The sequence below is a fragment of the Corvus hawaiiensis genome, chromosome 21 (genome assembly GCF_020740725.1).
Source record: "Corvus hawaiiensis isolate bCorHaw1 chromosome 21, bCorHaw1.pri.cur, whole genome shotgun sequence".
Taxonomy (NCBI): Eukaryota; Metazoa; Chordata; class Aves; order Passeriformes; family Corvidae; genus Corvus; species Corvus hawaiiensis.
Genome location: NC_063233.1, coordinates 3479007 through 3489647, shown reverse-complemented (window position 1 = coordinate 3489647; position 10641 = coordinate 3479007). Strand labels below are relative to the sequence as shown.

The 10641-nt window shown below is 52.1% G+C and overlaps 1 long non-coding RNA gene across 1 annotated transcript; it reads right to left on the bottom strand.

The window, feature by feature from the left end:
- Positions 1–1086: 1086 nt before the first annotated feature.
- LOC125336844 lies at positions 1087–10409 on the bottom strand. The gene is made up of 3 exons (XR_007207861.1): positions 10135–10409; positions 4598–4768; positions 1087–1226 (listed from the first exon to the last, which is right to left on the bottom strand). It is a non-coding gene; the product is annotated as an uncharacterized LOC125336844 (long non-coding RNA).
- Positions 10410–10641: the final 232 nt, after the last annotated feature.

Below are 10641 nucleotides of genomic sequence, written 5' to 3'. Positions count from 1 at the left end.
AGGGTATTGTTCCATCAAGAGGGGATTACTTCAGTCGGCCATACCGTTGTTTTCTAGTTGTTCAGTAACTAAGACCTGGTATTTCAAAAGTGGCTTTCATTTCGATGTTGCCTGTAGTTTTCATATTCCCAAAATCTTTTGTCAGGCAATCATATTTCCAAGGCTTTCCTGTTTCATCTTCCCCAACATCTTCCCCAACAGTTTTCACACCACTTTTACTCAGCCTTTCCCTCCTGAGCAGCAAAACCCATTTTTTCCCCCCAGAACTACGGCATTCCAGGCTGCTCTTCCTGCCTGGATGCCGATGGCTGTGCAGACCTAACTCCCCATCCCGCTGGATGCCAGCAGATGGTCCAAAAGCACGGGCTGTGGAGACTCTGGAAATCAAAGCAGCCAGAAAGTTTGCAGTGATATTCATCCCCCTTCAGCCTTTTTTTGTTCACCAGTGATGCTGCGAGTGACAGAGTGAGGATTAGGATGGAGGAAGCTCTCAAAGCTTCACTATTTCCATCTCTGTGGAAGGGCAGGAAAAGGATGGACTGTGGCAAATGGAACCATGGAATGGTGTAGGTTAGAAGGGACCTTAAAGATCACCTCAGTCCAACCCCCCTGCCATGGGCACTTGCTCCATGTGGTGGCAGTGGGGACAAGGACTTGTTGGGGGGCCACAGCACAGCCCCTGGGCCAGTTTATCCCCAGTTTTTCATGGTTTATCCCCAGTTTTTCATGGTTTATCCCCCTTGCCCTTTCCATCACGTAAAATAAGGAGAGGAGCTGAGATAAACGTTGCTACACTTCTTGCAAAAAACTTCTTGGCATAAAAATGCAGAAAGCTGCCAGAGGTTTGGAGGCAATTGGGAATTATGTGGATGCGCTGGGGTCTGCTTGAAGCTGGTTCCAAGAGGCTGAATGCTCCAGAGAGCAGGAGTCAACCTGAGCTTATCTCAGCTCCGAGCACTCCTGACGTTGGATAAAGGGCAGTGTTTACCCAAGAACAATGTGGGGTTAAAATTTAGTAAGTCCTTGTGCAACTCCTCATGGAGAGGCAGCAAGGACAAATAAACATCTCTCAAACACAGTCAGTACTCAGGCTCAGTGTTTAATTCATCCTCCGGAAATGCATCTTGTTTATAGCCATTCATTGCAGGGGCTTGCAACAGCAGGGGTCTGATCCACTCCAAATTTCAGGAGAAATAATATGATCCTCGTTTTGCTCTTGTTTGTTCCTAGGAGAGAACACAAGGTCAAATCTTCAAGTCATACAAAGTTTGCTCTGAACCACTTGAGTGTTTTTGGTTTTTTTTTCAGAAAGTTTTTCCTCTGCTCTCTCTCCCTTTCCATGCCTCCCTCTCCTTCCAGCTTGCCAGCCCAGGAGGAGCCCAAGGTGCCAGAGGATTTGGGTTTCCTCCTTGGGTGATGAAGGCTTCTAGAAGGAATTAAAGCTGGGTGGCCAAAAAACCAGCAGCTCCCAAGGCTGAAGGCTGGGATGTCTCTTATCTACTCCACCCCCACGGAGACAGGCAGGGGAGCAACCGCACGTGGGAAACCCACCTCCCTCCTCCCAGGGGATGCTGCACTGAGAAATCCCTTTCTCTGGGAGCTGGTCCAGGCCCATGCATTTCACAAGGCTGAGAGGGAGCAGTGCCAGCTTTATTGACAGAAACCCGTGAATTGGGTCATGTTGCCTGTTCCCCCTCCCAGCACGGAGCTCTCCTCGTGCACAGACACCCAGGGAGCGCTGTGCTCCGGGGGATGTTCCGGTGCAGGAGCTGGACACAGGCTGGCTGTGCTCAAATGAGCCCTGAGCCCCCGGGTAATGCTCTTCTCCTCTAGGATGAGAGCCAAAGCTGCCCTGTGCCAAGGGCTGGGCATGGAGGGGGTGGGATGGAGGGAGAAGGGGGGATCCTCATTCCGTTTAATAACTCTGTGGCGGTGTCAGAGCCAGCGATGTGCCTGACCTACATAGAGCCCCGAGCCCTCCGAGCATGATCGATCCATTGGCAGCAGAGAAATCACAGTGTGGGGGAGGATCTGCCTCCCTGCATCCAGCCGGGATCTCCCCTGGGACAGCACCAGGGCTGTGCTGGGTGAAGCCACACGGCAGCAGCTTCTCCTCCGATGCTGGGCACCATGTGCATCTCACAGCATCCCTCCCTGGTACCCTCCACGCTCAACAGCCCTGGCACAGAGCAACCTGCCCCTTGGACACCTATTTTGGGATGTTCTCCTTCTTTCGTGCTGCTGGGAGGGAGAGGTGTTGTGTTGTGCGTGCCCCTGGGACACCTCTGAGTGATGCACACAAGGCTTTGGCTGCTAAGAAGTCACAAGGTGCCCTCCTTGGCTCAGCAGCTGCATTCACATCTCCTGATGGAGCCTGCTAATGGATCACCAGAGGATTTGAGTGTCTTCCTCCCTCCCAGGTGTCTGGTTTCTCCAGCCTGGAATCACACCCTGAAGCCTTTTCCTTTAGTTCGGTGGTTTGAGCATCTCACACCCCGGGGCCGCTCTCGCTGACCTCCCAGCTTCTGCTGCCAAGGGTGGATGTTCCTGGCATAATTTGCTCTTTGATATCCTTCAGAGGGGCGACTGGGAGGATGGCAGGAATGGAAAGGGAAGACACTGCGGTGCCAGGTGATATTTCCCCCCCGCAAATCCCGAAATTCTCATTAAGAAACAGCCAGGCGGGGCATAAAAATACCATCTTAGGACACAGTGGGCCTAATCCTGCAGCCTGCCTCGCCCCAAGCATCCCTCCCCTGCCTGCTGGCGGCTTTAGCCAGCGAGTCTTGGTCTGGGGGAGGATGGATGAACAGCCAGAGTGAGAGACTGCGGCGTGGGCAGCAGCGTGGAGGAGGATGGAGAGAGGTGTGTGACGGGCAGGACAGCGTGTCCTCGCAGTGGGTAACTCTTCTGGGGACAAAAGCCGGGTCTTCTGGGTGTCAGTGTCACGTCCCTCCCCTCAGGTTGTGTCTTTGTTAGCGCTGCCTCCGCGGAGCAGCGGAGCCGCTCTGCCGCAGCAATTACCGAGCTCGTTAAACGCAGCAAACCAAACTCTGCGCGGAACGAGGGAAAGGAAAGCGAGTTAAAAGGTGGGCAGAGCCTGGCATCGCCTCCTCCCGGCGGCCGAGCGGTGCCCCGGGGAAAGCACCGAGCCAAGTTTCGGTTTTACACGGCAGGAATGAATCACGGAGCCGGCGAACACCAACTGCTCGGGGAGAAAGGGAGCGCTCCCCGGCCGGGCACCGGGCTGCTAATTAGCAAATAAAGGCTAATCCAATCAATTAAGTGCTCAGCCTGGAGAGGAGGGCACGCCTTTGCTGGAATGGGGACAGAGTGGGGCTGGGGCAGCTCTGGCTGTCGGGGTCTCTGCCACAGGATGCTCCTGGGAAAACCCAGCTCTCCCAGGGAACAATCCTCCTCTCTGGTTAATTGGGATGCAGGGAGTTAGGAGCGGGATGGATGCTCGGCATGTCCCGTGTCCCCGAGGTGTGCTGGGCTCTCTGGGGGGATGCTGGGGGTCGTTCTGTGAGGCAGAGAGGTTTCTGTGCCCTGAGTGCATGGGCAGGCTCCATCCCTTCTCCAGCCATCCCTTCAGGGATGGAGGAGCTGCAGCCCATCCAGGCTGGGCCCTATCCTCAGCCCAGGCCACCCTCCGAGGCACCCCAGTGTCACCACAGCGGGTGAGCAGTGGCCACAGCACCCTGGGGACAGTCAGTGAGCGAGGCAGAGGCAGAGGCAAACTGCAGGAATCACTGACTCCTTCCAGCCTGGCAAACTCAGCCTCGGGAGAGCAGCAAAAGGCAATTAAAAGCTGACTCAGCGATGGCAAGCAGGGATCTCCCAGGGCTTATCAGCAGCCAGGGTGGCTCCCCAGTAGAGCCCAGGGCTGGGGGACCTGGCTGAGGGTCCTAAACCTGTGCTGACCCCATGCCAGCCCTACTTTGTCTGCACAGCTCGGTCCTGTCCCGGCAGACCCCTGACACGAGGCTTTTCCTGAACATTCCCTCCTGCCTCCCCTCTGATTTCAGCACCATTAAAATGTTTTCCACCACCACCTCTCTCAATTACATGTTTTTAAAAAGTCATTAAAGAGAATTCCCCATGAAATTATTTTGATTTCCCGCCCCTCTGTCTCCTTCCAAACTAATGAGATTAATTGAAAACTACAAACATTTTCCAAGGGCCCAAGGCAAACGCGATGGCAAGCACATGTAACTCTTCCCAAGGATTGCATCCACCCTCCCTCCTGCTTTCCAGCTCGGAGCATCCCTCCCGACACGGGGCTGCATTTTGCAGTCTCAGAAGGTGCTCAGGTTTGGAAACCTTTGATATTTTTTCCCCCCTCCTTTGAGGAAGGAAAAAGAAAGTGCCTGAGGAATGAGAGCTGTCAGAGGCAATAATGTGAGATCTCACTCGTGGCTGGCAGGCAGAGGGGGGGTTCTAAGGGGGGTTTTTCCTCTCTGGCATGTGGTGTTAACTGGGGAACTTCAAACAGGGACATGGGGAGGAATTTAGGAAAGTTTTACTGCTTTCTCTTAGCCTCCAGGTAGGAAAAGAAAAATGAAGTCTTCTAAACCCAATAACGTGCAAAGCAAACCTGACAATTGCCCTGTTCTCCTCCCAGGTGTTTGTCTGCTCGCGGTGTTTGATTCCTCCCATCCCGGGTTAATCAATAGGACAAATCTCTGGTGTCGCTCCTCTCCTGGCCCCCACGGGCTCCTCCAGGACTGATGACAGCAAACAGCCCTTCAGAGGGGGCTGAAACTCTCTGAATAAAGATGAATAAAGGGAACAACACGGGAGATTTTTTACTGTGGGGTGGAGCAACCTCTCAGCATCACCTCCCCTGAGGTGCTGCTTTAAACAGGGTGAAAGAAAACCTTAAAAAACCACCAGTAAAGCCCCAAACCCTGCAGAATTCCATGGGATCACACACCTAAACACACATGGCAGTGAGGGAGATGGTGACAATGGTTTTGGAATTGGAGCAAACATTTATTAGCACGGAACTCCCCCATCCCCAAGGCCCAGTTTGTGCAAACACAGGGCACTGAGGAGGGCAGGGTAATTAAGGTGAAAATTGGGTTTGCTCCTGTGCCATGAGGATTTTAGCCTCACTCACCATGGAATCATGGAATTTGGGGTGGAAGGAACCTTAAAGGTGGGCAGGGACACCTTCTGCTAGATCAGGTTTCTCCAAGCCCCATCCAGCCTGGCCTTGGACACTTCCAGGGGCTCAGAGGTACTTCCAACCCCTCTCCTCTCAGGACAAGGCTGGATTTCCACGGCACCACAGGGAAGATGCTGTGAGATGCCCATGGAGGTGAATCACCCCCTCGGAAGGGGGACTGGAGGGTGCCCAGGAGAGCAAAGAGCCTCACAGCAGCGCGGTGCCGGCACCAGCGGGGGTCCAGGGCGGCCGAGGGAAAACCAGCACAAGAGCCTGGCCAAAAATGACTGCGGTGGATCCCATCCCCAGCACCCTCTGACAAGTTAGAAACCTCCAGTTTATTAAAGATACATTCCTGCCCTAATAAAAGACGCGTTGTCTGGTGGCGGGGAGGCTGCAGGATGTTATGGTTGGAATGTTCCTCGGCCTTTGTGTAATTAAGAACCCCACCAGCTGTGGATCTGCAAGGAGCTGGTTTTTCCCCCTGCCCTAGACAGGCAGAGTTGATGTTTTCTGTGATCTCCATGATGTCACCAGTTTCCCTTTGATGTGTGCAAGCGAGGGACCTCCGAGGCTCATATTTGTCTGAGCACTGCTTGTGAGATGACCCAGTAGGACGGAGGCAAGATTAATTGCTGGAGAGAAGAGGCTGATCCCTGTGTCCCTGTATCCATATTCATTAGTGCATTAGGGCTGTGGTGAGCCAAAGGCACAAATAATAATAACAGGATGAAGTCACTTCCATGAAGTTTTCAATAATGGGGCAAAAGGATGGAATTTTTTCCCTGGTTCATGTGGGGAGAATGGAGACACAGAGCAGTGAAAGGTTTGCCTTGACAGAACAGCACAGGATGTCCCACGAGGGGTGTGTGAGGAGCTGGACCCTGAGCAGATCCCTGCTGGTCCCTCCTCTGTGCTGTGCCACCCGAGTAACACAACCAAACCACGGATTTGCAGCGGTTTCCTCATGCAAATCCTTCTCTTGGACTGGTTGGGGACAAGTGACACTGCAGGGGTGGCCAGGGGCAGCAGTGGAGCAGCCCTTGGGGTTTGTGGGACATGGATGAACTGGGATCTGCTGAGTCTTCGGCCTCCACAGCACAAACCAACCTCCCAAAACCACTGGAAAACATTTTGTTCCTATTTTTTTTCTGACAGCCTCGCTCCCACCACCACATTCCATGCTCGACACTAAAGGTTCTCCCATGGCACAGCTCAGGTGCTCCCTGGGGTCTCCTGGTCCCTCTCTAATGATCTGGATTTTCCAGGGACAGAAAGAGCCAGAGGCTGAATCCTGATTGAATGCCCATTATAATGAAAGAAATGGATATATTTTAATGCAACCCCTCAGCTGTGTCACCTTGGGGGTCCATGGGGGCAGCTGGAGCCCATCCTTCCACCCAGGCTTGGAAAATCGTTCCACTGGTGGCTGCTGAGGTGTTATCCTGGGTTAGATAGAAAACAGCCCCATGACATCAGAGAGGGCCCAGCACAGGCTGTAGGAACAGTGTGTCCCCACCACTCCCACCCTGGCTGCTTGCTGGGACAAATACGTGTTCCAAACCTCCCCAGGAACGGGTATTTCTGCAGGTATATATCCTGCAAGCAGCCCAGAACTGGATTGAGATAAGGTGGCTGCTGGGAGGACGTGGAAATGCCTGTCAGGCCTACAAACCTGCAGGGCAAATTAAGCAATCGTGTTCCCAGGACATACATAAAAATAAGTAAAAAACACTATTAATCCATAGCAACAAAAGGAGATGGCATGGCAACAGCAGCAGCTGCTGCAAAACAAAACAGCAACGAGAGGAGGGGAGAGAGAAAATCAAGCCCTGCTCTGGATTTTAGGGGTTTTTAAGGTCAGGGGAGATGTTGCATCCCGGGTGGGCGAGTCAGAGCACGGTCTGGGTGCTTGTGCCAGGCTGGCTGCGTGGTCCTGCCCCCATCCCTGCACAGCTCTGCTCCAGTCCCAGGGTGCTGGAGCACCCAGGGGTGCCTGCTGCGCCCACCAGAGCTGGGAAGGGGCTGCAGGGAGGCGGTGCCGTGAGGAGGTGGTGGCTGTGCTTAGGGCAGGGGGGCTCTCTGGGGGTCCCTGAGCCTCTGCTCAGGCTGAGAAAGGTCCCAGATCCTGAGGGTTGGCAGCAGAGCAGGGCAGGGAGCTGAAGATACCAAATCCAATTTGTTGTGCTTTTTGTTTTTTTTTTTCTTTCTAAATTAAACCAAAGTATCAACAGCAGCTCTTAATTACCTCACCAAGATGAGCTGCTCATGGCACTTCAGAGGAAAAAGAGCCTTTTACTCCTTAGCACTGAAGTTCTGTGGACTTGCTGCCCCTCAGGGGCAGCTGCCGAGCTCCCACCCCTCAAAATGAAGCTTTCAGCTCTCTTGAGGGCAACATCCCTCCAGGAAACAAAACTGGGCTAAACTCAGCATCAAAACATGGCTCCATCCCTGTTTTGAACCCAGGCAGAGCTCTGCTGTGGCTGCGTGGGAAGAGCGTGATGGAAATAAGCCCTAATGGGTGTTAATTTGGAGTGGGAAGTTTGTGAGTCAGGCGGGGGTGCAGGGGAGGAGTGGGCAGGAACCACGATGCCGAGCAGTGCTGAGCTCCTGCTGCCTGCTGAGAGAGGTTTTTCTGTGCTCCTGGCAGGGCTGGGCAGGCTGGGAGCACCCCGGTGGGGCGAGGAGGGTTTGGAAGGAGAAAGAGAGCTGCTGGGAGAAAGGATTGCATCCAGGCAGATTGGCTGGATCAGAACCCACGCTCAGGGGATGGTTGTTAAAGGAGATTTTCCATGCTGTGAGAGCCAAAGCAAACACGGTGAAACTTAATTAAATGCCTGCCTGCTAAAATAATAATTTTCTTATGAATTGAGGAAGGTAAAATACAATGAGAGATGGACCTGATAAAGGAACCACGATTCTCCAGCGTGCCTGGCAGGAGCACAGGGGTAAAGAGCACAATAAAGCAGGTTTGTTGGTGGGGAAGGTCCTCCACTTTTCCCTCATGTGTGGGATGCTCTCCAGGGCTGTGCCAGCTGCTGAAGCCCTCACAGACTGCCTGTCTCCATCCCAAACCGTGGACACCCAATCCAGCACTGCCTGACAGCTCCAGGAATGGTGGTGTCTGAATTACCAAAATATTAATGCTTGTCTAGAGGAAGGAGAAGGAAGAAGGGGGGGGAGAAAAATCTCTGAATGGCTGGAATTTTCATTCTGTTCTTGCTGGTGCTGGGGAGAGGGGAGGAACCTCCTGTGGGGGGGCCCAGGGCCACTTCTGCACGCTGAGAACTTGCTCGGTGTGGCTTTGGACAGGAAAAAAATGTCAGCTGGAAGAAAGCCCTTCCAAGTAAGTAGGGACTGGTAATATCATCATCATCCAGACAGCCCAGGAGAATCATTTCAGGAGGCAAAGCTGGGGGACAAAAAAAATAAAAAAGAGGTCTTGAACCGTGCACCTGCAGGACGGGCTGCCCCCAAGCATGAGGAGTGAGTGCAGTGTGTGCTCCTGCTCCCAGGTCTGCAAGCTGCAGACACAGAGGCCAGACTGAGATTCCTTCTGAAAGTGTCTCTCTGAATGTTATTTCCATTTAGAAAGGAAAAAAACCCCTTGGGATGGAGGGATGGATTTAATCTTTAAAGGGCTGCAGGTCTGCTGCCTCTGCTCCCCCGAGCCCAGGATGTTCAGCATCTCCAGGACCTCAGAAAGAGAAGCTTTCCAGCCCTCCCTGGTCTGTGATAGGACTAATAAAATGTAGCAAAATGGGGAGGATAAGAAGAAATTTTGAGTTTTTCCTCCATTTTTGGTGGTTGGCTTCAACGCAGCACTGCTGGCTCCAGCCAGTGCATTTGGCTTCTTGGGCTTGACTCAGGGTTTGTGGGTTCAGTACTTTTATATACCTCAAACCCATAGGGGAAGGGTTAGGCCAAAGCCCTGTTTTTTCATGATTTCAATAAATATGATTGTCTCCAAAAAGTTCCGTTTTCCTGCCTACTCCAAATTCAGATATTCCTTCTCTCTCCATAAAAAAGCCAAACCCAGGGACTGAAGGACTGGATTTGGACCCTACTTCATCTGGCATTGACTCCTGTGGATATGCTGAGCATTACTTCACAGCTGAAATTAAAGAAATAAACCCACTAATAAAATAAACTAATAACTTTCCCCCTCTTTGTCTTTCTCTGGGAATCAGGAATGGCTCAGCCTGTACAATAATTATACTGTAAGCATTGCAAAAAAAAAAGTTCTTGACTCCTGCCATTCCCAGCCCTTCCCACCAAAGTGCAGGGGGGGGGGAACCTTGGCAATAAATTAAAAACAGTTTTATTTACCTTGAACTACTCAGCCAAGAATGCACATTATTTAGGGACTGGAATAAAAAGCCATTCACTCTAGTTCAATTGGCCATTTAGTTCAATTTGTGTGTGTTACTGCAGGTAATTACTATGGTAATAATGTACTGTAATCTGTGCTGATTTGGAACTTGTCCTGTTTCTGTATTAATAATAAGTGCCATATATGTACTAATTACCAGTTTGTTACCATGGTTATTTGCGTAGATGCCATGTTAATGATACCCTGGAAACATAAAGCAATCACATTTTTGAATTAAATCTTTGTGGTCTCTTTAGTGCTAAAAGCCCAATTCACATAAAATAATGATGAAGAAAATGAGCTCATCGGGGCTGCCTTGCCAGCGAGCTGATTAGCCGAGCTGCATAAATATATGGCTTTGCCATACTGAAAAATTAGAGCCTCCAAAACATTTTCCACGGTTGCTAAGTAACTCCCCAAAGATGACATCACTTACAGGAACATGCGGTGCCAGATCTGTCATGCACACGTATTTATAGAGCACTCGGAGCGCGCCCGGCCCCGGCGCTGCCAGAGGTGTCAGGGGCTGGCTCCCAGCCAGGGCCAGGGGGCAAAGAAATGGGCATCTCCCTCCTTTCCCCCCCAGACTCACCCACACGCAGCCCTGGCTCCGTGGAGGCAATCCAGAGGCATCTGTTTTTCGGGATTATTTAAAGCCAGAAGGGACCCGTGCGATCCCTGCTCGACAATAATTTCACACTGCGAGGCCTGCGCTGGCTCGTGTCTCTTCTCCTCTTCAAATTGAGCTGAGCAGCACATTTAGGGGGATGATTTGTTGGGAATGTGGACTGGGAGGGACAGGCTACTGCTGCTTCCCAGGCTGAGGGAACCTACTGCGTGTCACTGGGTGCTGGGCAGACATCTCCAGGTTTTCCGTGGGATGATGACCAGTAGTTATCCCTGCGGCCTCCCATCCCACTCTTCCTGCCAATGGCCTGCTATTCCCGCACAGTAGCCACCTCGCTGGCCGTGCTGGATCCACATCACAATTAAAAATAGTTCCCTGGCAACAAAACTATTCCCTTTTCCCTGACCGTAGAGTAAACAATGGGTCCTTCCTACCCTGGAATTAATGGCGATCCTTTAACCAGATGACACT